The sequence below is a fragment of the Phasianus colchicus genome, chromosome 7 (assembly GCF_987193195.1).
Source record: "Phasianus colchicus chromosome 7, bPhaCol1.hap1.1, whole genome shotgun sequence".
Classification (NCBI taxonomy): domain Eukaryota; kingdom Metazoa; phylum Chordata; class Aves; order Galliformes; family Phasianidae; genus Phasianus; species Phasianus colchicus.
In genome coordinates, this window is record NC_143442.1 from 26,591,379 (window position 1) to 26,611,130 (window position 19,752).

The 19,752-nt window shown below is 43.7% G+C and overlaps 1 protein-coding gene across 10 annotated transcripts in view; it reads left to right on the forward strand.

The window, feature by feature from the left end:
* LOC116233958 (uncharacterized) overlaps positions 1-19,752 on the forward strand; it is a 235,334-nt gene that overhangs the window by 16,692 nt on the left and 198,890 nt on the right. For 8 of the 10 annotated variants that reach the window (XR_016468363.1, XR_016468362.1, XM_090144265.1 and 5 more), the window contains exon 2: positions 8,470-8,546. The exons of the other annotated variants lie outside the window; for them this stretch is intronic. The gene's annotated coding sequence lies outside the window, so the exon portion shown is untranslated. The remainder of the gene's footprint in view (positions 1-8,469; positions 8,547-19,752) is intronic. 10 annotated transcript variants of the gene reach the window in all.

Here is a 19,752-nt window from a genome sequence, read left to right on the forward strand (position 1 = left end):
ATGATACAGCGATCTTTAAGTTGGCTGAAGAAGGTGATCAGCATCATTACTGCTTGCCATGCAGCCATGCTGCGTGTGGTTTGGGGTTCCCAGATTCAAACTTGGGCACTTTCTCCCCCAATGGATGCTCTCTACAAGCTTGTGAGCTAGCCAGTCCCAAGGGTGCTGTAAACTCTTGCCCTTCTCTGAACAGACCATGTGTCTGTGGGCTGCCAGATGCTTCCAGGTGACTCATATCTCGGGGAGGGAAGCTTGGTGCCAGTGGTGGGCTAACAGGACCCCACCCACAGAGCTGGGATTATCCTCCTGCTTCACCTTGCCTCAGCAGCAGTTACACAAATCATCCCTGCTGGCTGCTGAGCTGTGCTAGGGCTCTGTTCTCTCCCCTCTCCCTGCTTGCTTACATGGCACTCAGCTGCTTCTCCCCTGCTCCATCCTTCCCCTCTCCTACACACACACCTGGCCGTTGCAGCCTCTTAGCATGCAGATGGGCCTGCTCAATAGCCTATGTTTGTAGAACAGTCTAATTTGAAAACACACATTTGCCTCTTATATAAATGTTTTTATGCTGTACTTTTGCACTTTCACATTAAATGTTGGATCAAGTTGCCCTGAGCACCAGGAGGGCAGTAGCACCTTATGGGTGGGATGAGCTGCAGTAGCCCACAGCCTGGGGTTAAGACAGCAGCTTCCAACTTGAACATGCTGGTAGCTGGGCAGTAACGTACAGCTTGGCCTTGGAAAAATCCTCTGTATCTCTTCTTTGATTTTATTTTGTTTTAAATGTAGGTGGGTGTGGTGAGGAACCTCCCAGAAATGGTCTGATGGTGGAAGTATTTGCATGGGCAGCTAGGGGAGCTTGGAGACTTGTTGCAGGAGAGGTGGGCAGCAGGAGGCAGAGAATGAGCAATTACCCTCCCTCACTGGGAGAGGAGATTTGAACATGACCTAGAGCCAGGTAGGGGAAAGACAGTATAGAACAAAACATCCCTGTCCTTCCCTCACCTTTCTGGGAGTACTTCAAAAGGAATGAAATGGGCAATCAGTAAATGATTCGACAGAATACATTCCTGATTTATCAGCAAAGTCAAATGAAATTACTCAAACAATTTAGAGATTAGGAGCGTTGCAGAGCTCTACCTCTTCCTTGAGGGAGGTACGCCCACAGTCTTTATTTACCAGAGCACTACAATACAATTTGTCTCAGTCGGAGATGGTAGGATCACAAGCAGTGCTGACTTCCCTTCAGGAGGTTCTGAGTCTTGCACAGAAGGCAGGGGGCTGCAGCTAATGTAAGAGCAGGGTCAGTGTTTCCAAAGATATATTGAAGAACAAGCCGGGGTGGTGACAGTAACCGGTGCCCCAAGTAATTTCTAGGGAAATTAAACTTGTTGCTGAAAAGTTTACCCACAGAATTGCTTACTGAGTTCCCCAAGCTTTAAATAGACATCACTTAATGCTGAAAACAACAGGGTTCTTTGTCTCCTGTGTTTGAAGTTGGGAGCGTCTCTCCTATGTGTTCCTACAAGACATAGTTTGGTATCAAATATGTACCGAATACTTCCCTGTCCTCATTCAATAATAAATCATGAAGAAGCTGTTTTAGTAACACGCTGCACAGAGCCTTCCCCCTGCACTAAAGGAGGATGTGGAAGTGTAACAGCTCAGACTGGCCTACATCCCTGCAACAAAAGCTTGCAGGAAAAGCGTTCATGCACAGCCTGGCTGATGGAAAGGGCTTTCCTTGAGCCAAAATGTTATTCATCTTGGTGTCTCGACCCTTCAGTGAAGTTAGCTTACTCCTGCCTCAGGCAAGGAGCACTGTGGAAAGTGAAACAGGCAGGCATTTGATAGGCTCTTTGAGGACTTGCAAAGCATGAAAGAGTCAAAAATTGAAATGTTTGTGATTGGTTGAGGAATACTTCTGTTGCCTGATGCGCCGTTGCCCCTTGAATTCTGTTTTCGGCTCTTGAGATTGGTGGAAGAAACTACTTGAAGGCACTGGTAGAAGTGACTGTAGTGATGTTCTTCTGTTTTATTTTGAGAGAGTGTCAAGGCATTGCGAAGCTGCATTTTAGTGGTTTGTGCCCTTCTCAGCAGTACAACTGATTTATACTTTGTTAGGCAATAACCTAAATGTTTATAAATATTTCTTTCCTGATAGCATATGCAAAAACTGTTACCAGTTTAAGGGGCGAAATAATAAAAACAAATATTTCCCTATTTTTATTCCCCACTACTTTCCACATGCAGAGGCAATCTCCCACTCTCCTCAGCTCTCTCCAAGGGATATATAGAAAAGTTTTGTCGGGAGATGCTTGGAACAAAACCCTGAATTCAGCGCATCCCATGCTCTGTGGATGTTCCAAGTCAAACCCAAACTGAACAGCTGGAGTCTACCTTTCTGGTCTTTTTTTCCTCCTGCCTCACAGCTACTGATTGCTTTTTGTTATATGTCCTGGGAAGTGGAAGTCTTGCTTAGAAGGTAATGCTGTACTTTGATAGGCAAAGAGAATGATTTAAAAATCTTTTTTTTCTAACTAAAATGAGATTAGGAAAAAAGAAGCAATTAGAACTGAAAACACTTGGATACTGGAATGGGTTGCCCAGGGATGTGGTGGAAGCCCTGTCCCTGCAGACATTCCAAGCCAGGCTGGACCAGGCTCTGAGCAACCTGATTGAGCTGTTGTGTTCCTGTACACTGTGAGGGAGGTGGACTAGATGACCTTTAAAGGTTCCTTCTGGCTTTAAGGATTCTATGATACTTCTATCAGAAGAATGACCAGAGTGAGAACTGGCAGGCAGATTTTGAACTCAGAATAAAAATAGCACACTACAGCAAACCTTGCTCACTGCACACTGCACATCACTTCTTGTGGAGCCACTACTGTTTCTTCTTGGTTTTGTGACCCCCCAGGCCCCGTGTGCCTGCTGGCTGCAGGAATGAGGCCGTTCCGGGATGGCCCTGGCAGGCAGGCTAGCTGCTTTCACCCCATGCAGCATCTCTCCCCCTGCTTGTTGCCCTTGCAGGCTGGCTGAGCCAGCGGGCTGCTGGAGGGATTTATCAGCTGCTTCCATCTATTGAGGTGCTGGAGGGATGGGGTGGCTGTTTCATGGCAATTACAGTCCTATCTCACCAAGCAAGGCCAGGTTCTCCTCGTTTTGTACTTCCATGTCTGTAGAGTTAATTCCAACCTACAGTGATGCTGGAAAACTCTGACCTCAGCAACTAATTTCCAATTGTAATCCTAAAAGAAGAATGGTTGGCTAGTTTGGGTTTTCTGCCCGTGCTTAAGTGCGTTTTGTTTTCATTATGGGGTGTCAAGTTGTTAGTATTTATGGAGTACACAAAAGAATGAAAATTCTGTTTCGTGTTCAATCTGACATCTTTTGGCACTGCAGCCCTTTACTCATGGTAGTAGTTCTGTTTCAATTCGGCAGTGCTCTTTCGAGATGAAGTCCTTTAAAGTGTGGTTTGGCTCTAAGGGAGGATTCTATGCAAATGGTATTCAGGAGGTCTGTCGTTATTGTTTCAGATATTAATAATTTCCAGATCAAATGCAATTTGCTTGGATTTATTTTCTTGCTCTTTCTTCCTGTTCTGTCAATATGGTCAAATGCACCCTGGTGCTTTTAAAGTCAACCTGCTTCTTTCCTTAGCAGATGCCACACTGCCTAATGAGGTTTGCAGACCTCCCTTGGCTCAGTTACCCATTCCCTCTGTGGCCTCACAGACCTGAGAGTGAGGCCCGTATGGCCACTACTTGGCCTGGCTCCACGTGGGCATAAAACTGTAGGAAGGGAAATGGAGTTGGGTGCGAAACCAGTTTTTCCTCTACAGTCCTCATCTCCATTAGGATAAAAAATGAGTCCTGTGCAGAAGCTAGAAGTGTAGAAGGTGATTTCTGGACGCTGTACCAGAGGCATGTGCTTCTCTGAGTGGCTTCACTCGATCTCTGGGGTTGCATTTCTGTGAGCCTGTAGAGTGACAATGCTCTGGGACAACTGCCTGTGTATGCCAGCACACATCCAGATCTCCTCAGTCCAGTCCAAACCTATGAGGCTGTTGCAAGGGATCACTGAGAGGTGATGTCATTGCTGCCATCACTCACGCTGTGATGCTTAACCCGGGGGCCTATGCTGCTGGAGCTGCACAGCCATGCATAATAACATGGATGAAGTGATGCTGCTCTGAAGGTTCTAGGGTTAATGTAGTCTGTTTTTATAGAAAAAAAAGGAAGAAGGCAAAAGTTACGTTAGTACCACCATAGATGTATACACGGTATTGTTTGGCAGCAAAAATAATTATATCCCATGCACCCTCCCAAGAATTATCCAGAAAGCTGAGGGCAGAGAGAGAATGTTAGTGAAAAGGACATTTAATTCTCTGCCTGACATTTAATTCTCTGCCTGTAGATCTTCAGAAAGTTAAAGAACGTTGAAGATCTAAGCTATACATCTCTGCATGCCCTGATATAGTACGTGCATTTGGAGATTGTATTTTTACACTTCAGCTACATACTTAAGAGCATGCATCATTTGTAATACATGCATTGCATGCAAAACTGAATCTATGAAACATAGGATGGGTGCAGGGCAAACAAATGATGACTCTTGAAGTATTTTATATACATAAATGCAGTTGTTGAAATCAAGGTTATCTGGGAAAGCTTCCAAGAAGTGCACTGTATTCCCTGCTAAGATTTCATTCTGTATTTGGCATACTAGCCTGGGCATGCATTGTGTATCTTTAAGTTACCAGATACAAAATAGTCAGACCAAATCTTTCTCATGGAATAAAACCATCTAGGTTTGAATTCCACGAGTGTGTGCTAGATATCTTCATCTTCTTATTCATTCATGTCTTATAGTTCATTCCCGCACTGTATTCTACTGTTGAACAGATAATCTAGTATTAATAGATTTCTAAGTGAAGATTTGTATAGGAGGAAAGAAGCACACGTTTCTAGTAGGACATAGCCAAAAATGAAAAAGCAATAGTAACCTTTGTGCTAGAGGCCTAGGTTCTCAGTCACTTAGATAACTGCTTGTTGCTGCCAGTGATCCTGTAAGTACAGATGTTAATGCCCTCCTAAGAGTACGCTCTATCACACACTCCATGCTAACATTTAATGCACTCTACACCAACTGAGTAGGATGTAACATGAAAGTTAATTTGCAAACTTTCACATTTTCTAGCATATTTCAAAGTCCATCCAGACACTTTAGTTAGGGTTATGGTGCCAATGGATTGCAACCTTTGATCTGGAGGAATCCAAGCTTAGCTTTTGCTGTGCTCGCCTCCCCCTTTTGGTCTTTGTGAACTGCAAGTGGCTGTGTCCAGTGTTCAGGAAAACAAACCGGGTCTTGGTTCTGCTCAGGAGAAGGATCCTGATGTGAAGCTTGAGCTGAAGTGTCCTGGGATGCTGACATAGTTTTATTTATTTTCCATATTTTAGTGACCAAATGAAATAGCAGTCTAGAATGGCCTGTCCTCTGACATGCAGACAGGGTGCCCATGAACTTGTCCTCTTTTTCTTTTGTCATAAAACAGAAAGTATAATTTATTTATGGGATCTCTAGTGTAGTCTCTCTACTGTTTTCTTACATTTGAAATGGAGAACACCTGTAGGTGCCATCAATGCTTGATTTGCTGCATGGGAATGGTTATGGTTGCAGGGAGCTTAGGGACACTTTATGAGCTGTTAAGTAACTCATTAACTAGGAGGCTGCTTACTTGATGTGAAAGACCCAGGTAGGCTGGCATGTCTTCTGATACAGTGTGCAGCAGTTTAAGATGCAGCAAATGAATGTTCCTCTAGTAGTACAAAAATAGGCTCTTCCATCTCTCAATTGACAGCATTTCTTTTTAAATGATAGGTACAATTTATCTTAGCTGCTGAATCTTTCCCAGAGAAAACACTTATTTCTCATATAGCTGATATTAATGCTAGATAAAGCTTTTTGTACTATAAGCACATGTGTGTTAGGAAGTGAGATTGTTCAACCATTAAACTCTTTTTCTTTGTAGTTTTAATGCATAGATTTGAATATAGAATCTAATTGTGTCAGTTAGTGGTGCTGTTTTTTATTTATACCTTTACCCCAGAGTTCTTGGGTCAGCTGTAGAACATGCAACAGCCACACACCCCCCTGCCCCGTTCCCTGGTACCTCAGCAACTTTCACCATAAGCATGCTGCAGGGAAAGAACAATGAGTGGCAGAGGGTGAGTGCTAACAGAAAAGTGAACTGGTGAGTGCCTCCCCCTGTGAGAACAAGGAAGAGCAAGCCCTTTCCCCTATGAGAGAGGCGATCCTTCCCCTGAATGGAAAGAGGGACAGCCATGCAGCCTGTGTGGTGTGCTAAGTTAAGGTTATAACGCACGGGCCCACTTACTCAAAAAACTTACAAGCAAAAAAACCCATCCCACCCATTACAACAGTTTTAGAGAAGCATTGCAGCTGACATCACACACCAGTTTGGGCATGGTGAGTGGAGGAAGAAAGGGGGCATGGAAGGAAGGGGAAAAAGCTGACAGAGATCTGGGATAGGCACCACGTTTGTCTAGCTGTCACTGAGGACTGCAGTGCTTCAGGGTAGAGACCATGCTAGAGCCATGCTCTGGCTGGGCACCTTGTCTTTTTCAGTGAGGAGCTGCATTACCCTTGCTGCTTATAGTGGCAATTCCTGCAATGCGCTTGAGGCCTGATGCTGACAGTTAATTGTGGGTGATATGACTCCACCACATTAAATGTATGACATTGTCTGTTTTGCCAACTGCATGCAGAGGGAATTAGGGTAGGAGAGGATGCTCCCTGCAATGCTTGTAGCAGTGGAGTCAGAGCTTTTGAGACCAGTGAGAGGGAACAGAAACTATAGAAATTCTGCATTGTTGACTGCAGGTCAGCTGGGTAGCACTAGTAACACATTTGGGCCAGAACTTTGTGTTTCCAACTGCAAAAGACTGTGAATGTTTTTAGGGAAGCTATTGATTAGAGTGATGATTCCAAATTAACTCAGTTCTCCTGTCATTGCTAATTGAGAAAATGAGCCATACATGCTTTTTGGCTGGAGAATTAGTTGAAACAGCAGTCTTTTTTTGGACTTTGAATTTGATCATCTCTAACTTCCTAAGAAAACATAAAAATCTGGACATCAGATGGATTAAGCCTCACTTCTTGTAGTTTGCCATGATAAAAAAAGATAAAAAAAGGAGATAAAAAAGAGTCACACTATATTATTTTGTGGTCAGTGTAGACCATTGCAGACAAGTTCTCACAGGAAACTGAAATTCTGACTGTGTAACATTTCCCTGGCATCCCTACTGTTTGCAGATGACCTCTTGGTGTCAGGATCATAGAGGTATGCAGTAAAACAGAAAAAACAAAAGGCATGCCTTTTATTCTTCTCCTAAATAAAATGTCAGAGACAAGTAACTTAAGATCTGGAAAAATTTGGAAGACAGTTTTTAGATTTGAAATGATGTGGCCAAAACAGATGGAAAATACTTGTATACATGCAGTTTGGTCAGAAATTCCCTCTAAGTATTGTAGATTTGTGGGCTTTCAGCATAGTGACTGTCTTCTGGTGAAGGGAAAGGAGGAAAGAAACTGATCAAATGACCTTGCAAATACATGGCAAGTAAGTAAATATTCTTCAGCCTACTTTGAGCCCTAGATTTCCTAATCCACTTGAAATCTTTTATGATGTGTACTGTATGCAATATACAAAATTAAAGTTGAAAGATGAAGTTGCTTATAATGTTGAAACCCATTCACAGTCAATATCAATACTTTCAAGCCCAGCTATTGGTAAACTGTGACTCACGTGCACTAAAGCAGAGTCTTAAAATTTTTGAGGACTTAGACTCCTCAGATGCCCTTCTGGCTTCTGTTTGTTTGTTCAGGATGCAGTGGGCTGCTGTTACGAGCACTTTCCCCTCCTGTAACTAAGACAACTTACAAGTGTGTGGTTTAAACAAACACAAGTTAAAATTCTCCCACGTTCACCTGACTTACAGCTGGTGCTGTGAGATGCTTGACAAATATTGCAAGACTCCAGCTAAGTATTTTGGCAAGGCTCCCAGTTGCTTTCAGCTGATAGATATGCATCAGACTTAGACAATATGAAATATTGGGGGTACTCTGAAAAAGGGTGCAGTAACAGGGAGTGAATTAAGTAGGAAATGAAGTAGGATAAATAGTTTGTTCTTTTGCATGGAATTGTTTTTAATGTACAGCTTTTTTTTTTCTTTTTTTCTTTTTTTCTTTTTTTCTTTTTTTCTTTTTTCCTTTTTTTCTTTTTTCCTTTTTTTCTTTTTTTCTTTTTTTCTTTTTTTCTTTTTTTCTTTTTTTCTTTTTTTCTTTTTTTCTTTTTTTCTTTTTTTCTTTTTTTCTTTTTTTCTTTTTTTCTTTTTTTCTTTTTTTCTTTTTTTCTTTTTTTCTTTTTTTCTTTTTCCCCTAAACTAGTTATTGTGATGGGGAACAGATGAGGCTGGAAGAGACCTCTGGAGACCATCTAGTCCCATCTCCACGTGCAAAGCAAGGTCAGGTAGAACATTTATGATTGGAAAACAAGACTGGTTAAACTAGAGAGCCCATGTGGGTTTGAGTGACAGAAAAAATTGCACTTGGCATTTCAGAAGTTCAGTTGCTTTTACTCAACCGGAAAGCAAGGAGGAGGAAAGTGTGCTGGATTCTTAAGAAAGCAAAAGTGGCTGGGTTCACTGGCCACTTTGTAAGTGTTTACTCTGAATACACTATTAGTGGCTCTGATCATACACCTTTGTGTATGTGTCCTTTAAGTCTCAAAACAGATACACAATCCAAGTTCTTTGCTGAGCTACATGATGATATGGGTATGTGAGATGTATGTATATTTTAACGAATGTCATGCTTGAGAAAGGTAGATTGCAGCTGTGCAAAAATGTTGAAACCTTTTCTTCAGGCAGACTTCTCTAATGTCAGATTAGAGCTGTGTACAGCTGTGGGACACAGCTAGAAGCTTAATCACAGAATCATAGAATGGCCTGGGTTGAAAAGGACCATAATGATCATCTGGTTTCAACTGTGTGCAGTCACCAGCCACTAGACCAGGCTCCAGAGCCACATCCACCCTGGCCTTGAATGCATCCAGGGATGGGGCATCCATGAGCTCCTTGGGCAACATGTTCCGGTGGAATCTGTTCCTGCCTCAAGAACTCAAGCTTGCAGGTGGGCACTTCAGCTGTGGAGCAAGCACAGCCAACAAACAGCAGATAAGCCATGCATCAGAAGTGACAGATCTGACACACCTTAGAGTGGTACACTTCTGGCTGCCACCACTTGTGTCTGGGGTGGCTCTCCTGATCGCTGTCCCAGGAGCAGGATGCTGGAGACAGACAGGTGATTCCAGGTAATGACTGTGACCTGGGCTGTTGGCAGCAAGAAGCCCAAGTTCCTGGCTAACAGCAAGTCTAAGTGTTTAAAAATTAGAACTAATTTCTAATTGAAGTGAAAAATGAAAATCTCAGCATTTTAAGTGAAGCAAATTCAGGGGAATGCTGATTATGTCCCTAGAAATTGCTCTGTTGGATTTAATGTTAAACATAATAGTCATATTAAGTACGAATTGTGTGGCTATGAAGAGTCAATGTAAATATTTACTACAGCATTAACTGTTATGATATAATTGCAATGGAATGTTTGCAGTGTTGTAGAATCAAAGAATCCTTAGAGTTGGAAGGGACCTTTAAAGGTCATGCAGTCCAGCTCCCCTGCAATGAACAGGGACATGTTTATCAGGTTGCCCACGGCCTGATCCAGTCTTAAAAGTCTCCAGGAATGGAGCATCAACCACATTGCTAGGCAACCTGTTCTAGTGCCTCACCACCCTCCCTGTATAAGACTTTTTCCTTATATCCAACCTAAATCTACCCTCTCTAAGGTTGAAGCCACTTCCCCTTCTTTCACTACAGGCTCTGCTAAAGAATCTGTCCCCTTCTTTCCTGTAGCTGAAAGGCTGCTATCAGGTCACCTCAGAGCCTTCTTTTCTCCAGGCTGAAGAGCCCTAGCTCCCTAAGCCTGTCCACATAGGAGAGGTGTTCCAGGCAGTGGTGACATGTAGGGTGACAATCAGGCTCCCCTTATTCCTTCCAACAACCCACAAATAGCTTTTCTGTTGGGTTGCTCTTGTAGATTTGAGCCTCGGTTGAAGCAAATAGTGTGATGGAAAGAAGTTTGGACCACTTAGGAAAGGAAAGGAAGCCATAACTGATGTTTTTGCTAAGAATAGAGCAGCAAAAGAAAGGGAACAGCCAGCTCCTGACAGATGCTCTTGTTTTTTTTTTTTTTTAAGAGAAATCAAGTGACCTTATGGCATCCTTCAGTCTGTAACAGCCATGTGGGGCTGTGTCAAAGCCAGCCCACTCAGACATGCTGGGATGGGATCATAAACCTGTTGGAAAACCCCAGGCATCAGCCTAAAAGTGCCAAAGCACCAAAGTCATGAGCTGCAGCTGTTGGATCTAGGTTCTGAAGCTGGGGCAAACCAGCCCTCCCCAGGACAATGCTAGAGCTTGGGAGGAATCTCACCGGTGGGATGGACCCTGCACCTCTTTTTGGAGTCACAGAGTTGCTTTCCCTGGCTGTCCCTGGCTGCTGGCACCCTCCCTCACTGGATCAGTTTGACTTTCTTGCTGTCTCTGAAGTCTTGCTTGTCTCCTAGGTTCACATTTGTGCTTATCCTATCAGCTCCCTGTTCTGAAGCAGCCACTATAGGAAAAGGTACAGGCAAAGCTGATTTTAAGCAGTTGCGGTGGGTCTTATCATTTTTCGCTTCTTGTGAAGAGGGAAAGCCTTTCTTATGGCTTTTTGCTGTCTGTGTGTGGTGGAATAAACATCTGCTGGGCCAGTTCTAATTTGCAAGCGAGGGCAATTACCCATGGCACAGGTGTGTTATCCTCTGAAAGATTTTATTTCTCTCAAATGTGGACATGTCTGCAAATAATTTGAGGTAGTGCCATTTTATAGCCTTACACCCTGTGGAGGGTAATTGCTGAGCTTTTTTCCCTTCACCTTACCATATCCTTGTTTTATTCATCAGAGGCATACTCCCACTTATGCCCCTCCCACTCGCCACATAAAAACTCTCTTTGAAGTGGGAATACAACTCACAATAAGTTTATTGTTAAAGTAAATTAGGACTGAATGAGAACACAGTGTATGTTTATGAGCCAATACATTTTGGAGAACGAGCCATTAAATTCCAGTAGTTTGGCTCCTGTCTTTGTGGTTTGCAGCTGGCTTGTGTGAAGATCTGATAAGGATCAGTGGAAGAATGAACTGACCATCTCCTGCAAATAGAACACTTTTGCTTGACCTTTCTGTCTGCAAAATACAGAACCTTCATGGATCTGTTTCCTTTTGTTGCTGGCTGCATCTGCAGATGATTGGAAACATACCTACAAGTCCCAGGATGTTCAGATCCAAAGTCTTGGAAGTTCAGTTCTGCACCAAACCCTTTGAAGTTCATTCTCATCTCTGCAAATGACTGATGGAAATGACTGAGCATCTGAAACTTGTTAAGACGTAATCCAAGGACTCCCATTTAGCTTAGTGGCATTTGGATCGGGCCCTCACTGTGAACTCTCCTGAAATAAGGGACATTCATTTGCCACCTCCGTTTTTGGATTAATTTTGATTGGTAGGAACCTGAAGTGGTGAAACAAAATCTGCTGAGATTTTTCTTTATACCTACATTAATTTCAGTAGTTTTTAAGTGCCAGCCTGACATAAAGTGATATTTAAAACAAAGCAAGACTAACAAGTTTCAAAATACTAAAGGAAATGGACATGCCTGAAATTTTGGCTGGACTGCAGCACTGATGCACTCACTGGCCATTTTCTGCGTTCTGACCTGGTTAATTCATTCCTGGTCAATTCATTCTGTTCTTGAATGTGGTAGCAAATTCACATGGACGAGAAACAGAGGGAGTGTGGAATGTGCAACTTTCTGGCTCAGGCTCCCCTTATTTTGGGAGGATTTCAGATCATGAAATGGTAAATATGAACAGGTAGATATGGGAAAGTCTCCTTATCACAGTGAATTCCAGCTCTCTGGAGGCCACAGGCCCAAGGCCTGGGCTGCAGGGCTGGGGACTGGGAGCTCTCTTTGCTCTGTATCAGCTGCAGCAGCACATGGCAGCTGGAAGGCACTGCTGCATCTCTCAGGTTCCTCCAGTTAGCACAAGGGTTCAAACACATGCAGTGAAATATTTCATACTCTAGGAACTTAAGTGCTAAATGCAATCAGCTTAGGAGCATGAGGCCAAGTAAAGCATTAACACTGCAGTTAAGACAAACGAATTCAGGACTAACTAATACTGTTGACTTTGCTAGCACAAAATGTCACTTTCCTTGAGCTTTTATTCTCTCCCATAAGAGCAGGTTTAAGGGCAAACACAAATATTAGTCATCTTCTTCCTATTAATTATTGTTAAAGATTTAAAGGATCATAGACTTTAAGGTTAATGCCCCATTCAATGTGGGAAAAGGCAAAACTGTATCCCCAGTGTGGTGTTTGTTCTGGCTGGCTGGCTGATCACAGAGCAACTGTCCTGCCTTGTGACAACAGCAGTTCGTTTGCTCACCAGCAGTAACTGCATGAAATGAAGCAGGCTTCAAGGGAAGAGTGAGTGCCTGAATGTGCCTGATTGCATGCATTGCACACACACGTGTAGGCGGTTGGGTAGGCACCAGTGGACCTACTTCTAAGTCCTGGTGTGGTGGGCCTGCTTTTGTTGCCATTGTGCAACATTTTATCTTTGTTTATCCTTCAGAGTGACCTCTTTCATGTCTTACATATAGAACAACTCCTGAAATCCTGGATCAGCTTTGAAGGACAAGTTTTGACTTCTTCAAAACACAGGCATCTTCAATGACCCGCTCCTCTCTAAAAGTGAGCATCATGGGGCTCCTGGGTTCGCATCTGTCCATTCCAGATATGATATGTTTGCTTTACAAAAGTGATGATGTACTTGCTGCCTTTCTGTGCTCTTCCTTGGATCAGGACGAGCAGGGCTCTCCCTCCTTTAGCAATCTGTTCTGTTGGGGCTGCCCTTTGTCAACCTTGCACAGGCATTACCAAGGATGGAATTTAGAATCTAAAGAGTTATTGCAGAATATGTGTGTGTATGGGAGAAAAGGAACCAAATGTACTTGGTGGATTTTAGGAAGATTTGAAGAATGGTACCATTTCAGTTAAGTTTGCATGTTTGTTACACAGTACTGAGTACAATATTGAGTATACAGCCATTTACCTACAGGTTTTGTTTGTCCCAACATTCAGTTTTAAAGCAATCAAAGCCAACTGCTAATCTGAATAAAATTTGATGAGTAGTTTTAGCTATAAGAGTTGTAATATTTCATATTATATCTGAATAACTGTACCTGTATCAATGTAAACTGCATTACGCTTCCCAAAGCATTTAGTCTGGGGCATTTATAGTATAGAGCTGAGCATTTTCTTCTGCATTGATGATTCAAGCTTCAGAACTCAAATTTATGAATTGACATATTTTTCAGTTCTGTCTGAAGAAAAGGGAAGAGAATATTTTAAAGCAGTAGTTTTCTTTATTATTTTAAGCTGAAAGGCTTACATAATCATAAAGACTTTTGCATCAAGAGAATTCCAAGGTCTGCTTAGACTTATGATAAAATTTAGTTTTTAAATATTCTGCACAGACACTGAAGCCAAACCTCCATTGTTTATCAGCCCTGCTTGTAATAACAGCCAGGGAAGTTGCTTCCTGGCAGTGGGCTTGTACCCACACTGCTGGCTTGCCAGGGAAAACCCCAGTCACTACCCTCCGGGCCACTCGGGGGTGTTTGGCTCTCCACCTCATCCAGATTCATCTGAATGTTGTGAGATGGAAAGGAAGGGAACTGACTTTACAGTCTGCTCTCATATTTCTGTACATGGGAGTCCCTGATGTAAGTTCTTCTCTTTACTGAAAAAATCGTAAAACATTTTTTTTTAAATTGATACCTACTGTCTTGTTCTGCACAGCAACAATTGTAAGAGTGAAAAAGCACTTTTCCTTCCTTCCTGAATCCATCTACTCTTCTGTGATTGTATTGCTGAATACGACAGGTGAAAGTCATGAATACAGAGGGACCGGGTGGGAAATTGCACTGCAATCTGCCATCCCCCAGTAAGCAGGAGGGAGATGGTGCTGTGCCAGCGCGCCCTCCGTGCACACTGCTTAAGTGCAGGGGGGAGCTGGACTCTACCAAGCACCAGTGCTGAGCTTTAGCACATTTCAGTTCTTTAAGCAAATGAGAGAGTGTCGTGGAGGCAGTGCTGGGTCCGCAGCAGGGGCCAGGGCAGCAGGAGCCCATCACCTGGCAGCCAGCAGGTTGAGGCAGCGCTGCAGAAAGCCGCTTGGCAACGGGCAGGTGGGCCAGACAGCAGGGGAGCGGCACCATTTGCTCCGCGACTTGGCATTAATGAGACACCTATTGGAATTCTGCACACTCTTTAAAGACCTTCTGTGCGGAAAATTGTTACGTTTACTATAATCCTTTGCAAGTGAAAAACCAAGCTGGGATCTTTCCTGCTGTACTTATTTGTGGGCTTTCTAGGAGGCTTTTGGAGCCGTGCAAGTCACTTTGCTTTCAGGATGGAGGTGCTGAGAGGTAGACAGGTACTGAAAGCAGTGCCCAAACTGGAGAACCTTGGGCATGAAGCGGGTAGGGCATGTCCTGAAGGGCTATTATTTGACTTGACAGTCAGGGCTGGGTTGTTCCAAGTGATCCCCTCTGTGTACTCACTGCTGAAAGCATTATCACTGCATGTGTAGGAGAAAGCTAATGTGCCACGGGTGAAAGCACATAATGGAGAACACCTCTTAGAAAGGTGGACCCAAACAAGGGTTTTGGTTTTTAGCAGCTTAAGCATCCAGTGTGCTGAGTTCCTTCCCACTGTAGGATTAGCACTGAAGGGTAGGCTGTGAGCCACCCAGGCTGTGTTTAAAGGTACTTTGTCTTACTCTACCTAGAAGGAGGCTGTGTTGAACCAAAAGCAGCCCAACACACTCCCTAGCTTTTAATGCAGATGGGCAGCAGGGAGGGAAGGTGCCTTTGTCATATCACAATGCTGCTGATCACTTTCAGGGTTTCATTTCCCTTCCAAGGAGGCTCAGCTTCCTCTACATGGAAGAACCGTTGCTCTCCTGTCCTGGTACTTTTCCTGCACTATCACTGTGTGAGCACTGCACCGGCCTGCAACCCCCGCTGGTTTACCCTGAAGCTGTGGCCCAGCTTCTGGAGTGTTCAAGTGGAGATCCTGAGCCCTGCCCCCAACGAGCTGCTTCTCCCTCGGCGAAGAGCCGGCTGCTCCCTGCTGCTCACGGGCTCACTGATTCACAGTTGTTCAGGAAGCAGCACTGCAGCCTGTCACTCCTTTGGCCCACCTATGGAGAAGGACAAGGAAGACAGAGGGAAAAATAGAAAGGAGAGGAAGTATGCTTTTGTTGAGGGAGGCTGGAGATGTTCTGTCATTTGCTGTACCTGGGAACAAGTGTAGCATCCTCTGTAGGATCGGAGCCAAGAGGCAGAGAGAGAAATGTATAATCATGTGCCTGGTGTGCTAGGGGGAGGGGAAAATGTCTTAAAGTGTAATAACACCTAGGTTTTATAATCCTGCCCAGCTCAGGCTTGACAATTCTTCTGATAGCCCAAATACTATAAATTTAGTTGAAGATAACAGAACAGATGGAAAAACATATGGTTTGTAGGTAGTGTGTGGTGGTTGGTATTTGTGGTACATTAGGGGAATTTATTTTATTATCTCTCTTTCCCTTTGTAACTTTTTTGATACTTTCTTGAGTTCTTTCTGCCTCTAGGTGAGCTTAGGGTTTTGGAAATGTCTGTTAACTTGGCCTTGTTCAATAAAAACTATCTGTTGCTTTATAAATCTCCTTTACTATTAGGAATTCTGTTGCCTGTGTGAGTTTTCAAGCTCCTGTTTAAGCCAGTAGAAGCTGGATCACCTGGAGCCCAGTCATTTATTTCATCTGTCTTATTGATATCTACAGAGAGCTGAATGGACAAGGGACATTGGACTGGAACCTGCTGCTGCACAGCTGTGTTAGCAGTCAGTGTAATGTGTGCTGGCCATGAGGTGATGCAGTGCAGGAGCATGATGGCACATGCAGGCAGGGCCACAGCGTGGCACTCAGGTGACTGGGTAGTGGCCACAGTCCCTCCTGTGCTGATTCTTCCTGCCCCAGCACAGCAGCTCCCACTTCCCTCTTGGTCTGGGTTGGAGAAAGCCTGCCTGCTCTGCAGAGGGCTGTTGGAAAGGCACCAGAATATTAACCCTGTGGTCTACCTGCCAAGCTACTCCCCACAGAATGTGAGTGTTGTGCCAGAGCTAGAGATGAAGCTCAGATTTCTTGTGATATGAAATCAAGGGAAGCCAAACTGTATTTACAGCATAAATATGCAAACCCTTTAGACAGTTGCCAACTTAAGCCATTCTATGATTTTATGAAAAGACATGTAAGAAATGCAAGTCATGGCTGGAGCACAGACTTACCCGTAATGAACAGGAACTTTATACAGGAGTTCAGGAGAAAATACATTTGTCCTTAACTGTAAGACTCTAAAGAATAACCATCTTTGTCTTTGGAGAGGACTATGTAGTCATAGTTTGAAGAGCAGGAATACATTTTTTGCCATAAAATGTCAATGAGGACAGGATAATAATAATAGGGACCAGCTTTTGATCAAGGATGAGATCAGGCTTGAACTAAACTCAGTCTCTTAGCTCTCCAAATTTTCTGTCTCCTATGCCCCACCTAAGTGCTGGGAGGTCTGAGATAGGCTGCTGACTTGCTGGATCTCCACTCTGTGGCTGTATACTTCCGGTGCAGCAACTTGGACCAAAGCTCCCAAAGTATGTTCAAGGCTCTGTTATCCAGCAATTGACCTTGGTTGATCATCTCAGACCCCACAAATCAGCGTGGTGATGTGTGATCATTCATTAGAGATATGGTGTATGGGCACACCCTGATTAAGTGAATGCTGCAATTATTTTCTGTTTTGTAAACGTTGCCCTGTGGAATAAATGACACCAAGCTTATCCTGAAAGCCAAGTGTGCCATAGGGAACCAGCTGCCAGAAACAGAGTTTCTACAGCAACTTAGTTGAGACAGGTTTGGGTTGATGTGCATGTTGCTGGAAGCAGGAGGTACCAAATAGCTATGTTTTTTGCCCAGGGTGTGGAAATTCAAGCTGAAGACTTTTTTCTTTGGCTACATGTGGAAAGATGCTCTACAAATTAATGTGAAACCAAGGCTGTGCTAAGTGTTTTGCATTCAGCAATCAGACTGTGCTTGATCTGATCCGAACCAGCCAATGGGATCAGTTCTACACTCCTGTTGACAAGGATGGGTTTTGGATTTGTTTTGTGGAACTGACTGGGACAAGCTCAGTGACATAGATGTGTGTTTCAGTTGTCAGGGTCCAGCTGGCAGATGGTCACTGTGAGTTGCCATGGAAAGCAAAGCTCAATGCTGAAGGGAAATTGTAAGAGAAGGATTTTCTTGGCAATGTAGTTTGGGACTACCAGAATGTTAAAACTGATAAGCATGTGCATGTCGTAATAATGAAGATCCTTAACTCTGGCATCTCCCCCTTGAGGCCAGACTTTAAAATTACAGAACTCTGAGGATCAAAAGAAACAGTTCAAAATAGCCCTGGCGTCCCAGAACTGTAGCTCCTAGTGGAAGGACTTTTGACTCCTGCGTACACCAGGTGACCCTTCCATTCTGCCTGCCTGGTAGCCCAGGAAATGTGGAAGTCAAGTTTTGCAGAAGGGAGCCCTCCACACATATCTATTGATACTGGTGTGAACAAAGCAGAAATGAGATCAGAACTTGGCAAGGAGAAAGCTAAGTAACAGGCCTGATGTTATGGCAGAGGACACATGATTGCTTCCTCCATCTCATAGCAGGATGCTGTGGTGGTTATGGGATCATGTGCCTGGAGAGCTCTATAAATGGGTCTTTGGTTTTTGCTTGACAGGAGAACACTTTTCTGGCAAACGTCCATTTTTTGTTTGCCTAACTTGTTTGCAAAGTGACTTTTCATGCCTAAGTACATTTTTTTAGAAAGGGAATGCTCTGTGGGTTTGATTTTTTTTTCTAAAGTGGTAAAGATTCTGATTGTATTTTATGTATGTTTTCTACCTCATAAATATTTCTCATGGAAAGACAGAGGACATAGGACTACTCACTTGGTCTTTAAGCTTGGTGATTTTCATCTGTAATTGTGTCTTTTATTCTTAAATTTACCCTTATAATGAAAAAGTATAAACAAGCTTTAGCATTCCTGAACTATGATCCACTGAATGTGATTAATTGTACTTGATGTCTTTTTCTTTCACTTTCCTCTGTCCTTCTTGAGTTCCTAACTATCAGGTAGCCAAAATTATTTGTTTGCTACCAATAGCTTTTCCACCCACTTGCCACACTTATTTAGTGGTTCAGCAAGACAGTACTTCAAAATGACCCAGAAACTGATTCTGCCTTGGCTTATGCTGACTCTCTATGCCCGTAGCTCCAGGGGGGAGAAGGGAATCAGTCTCAATCTATAAGCATTATTCCTCTGAAATATTTGGCAGTGACTTTTTTTTTTAACCTTACTGCAGAAATTTCCTTTGCAGGACCATGAAAATGTCTTTTATATCTGATAGGGCATTTAATTAATCCTTAGTTCCCTCCGAGTTTCAATAAATGTTCCTTGCTGGAAATTTCATTGACAGCCCTGTTTGCAAGGGGATGGGACAGAGCAGAGCTGAGGCCCCCAGAGACTTGGGCTGGAATCCCTGCTGAAGTGAGCTTCCTCACAGTGGAGCTCATGAGGAGCAAACCCCATCGTGGTCTTGAAGCAATCCATCTGCTTTGTGCTGATATAGGCAGCACACAGCCCACAGAACTGTGCTTGGCATCCTTTCCTAGGTACCAGATGAAATTGGGGCTAAGTGAAGCTGTACAGGTATCAAGAGATACAAAGAGAAAGAAGAATGAATGGCCCTTGACTTTGATGTGGAGGAAGGGTAAAAGCCTTGGTAACAAGAATGCAATAGTAGAGCTGTTGGCTTCACAGATGGCTGAGGGTTGCAGCCTCCATTCTGCAGGCTGTTTGTAGTAAAGGTGCCCAAGACCTCAGCTGTCCCTGGCATCCCTGAAGTGCCTTGGCCCCTCCTTAAAACCCTGCATTCCGCTGCCACCTCCTCATGGGGCTGAAGGCTTGTAGGCTGGGTTGTTCGTCCCCTGCATGGGGTGTGGTGACTGTGATTAGTTATCCATTGTAAGGGAAATGTGAACTAGGGAATAGGAGGAAAATGTTGACTTTCAATTCCATAGCACTTATAATCTGTTCAATACCAAAAATGTAATTTATTACTGAAGACTTGTGTTTCTGCTATTCTTTGTATTGTTGCAAAGAAAGTCTAATTATTTCTTTGCATGGATTTATTTATACCGCTTGCGCATGCTCTTCTCCCTGCCCTTTAAGTAAGGTGAAGGCCAGCAGAGCCTGGTGGCAGCGAGGGGCTGTCTGTCCCTCTGGGAGGCAGCCCAGCCAGGTGCCCTGCCATTGTTGTAGGAGCACAGCCTGGCCCAGAGTGAGGACACACCTGCCCTGCTGACACATCTGTCCCTGCTCCATTTTGGCCCAGGGTACATCCTCCTCCTGACATTCTCC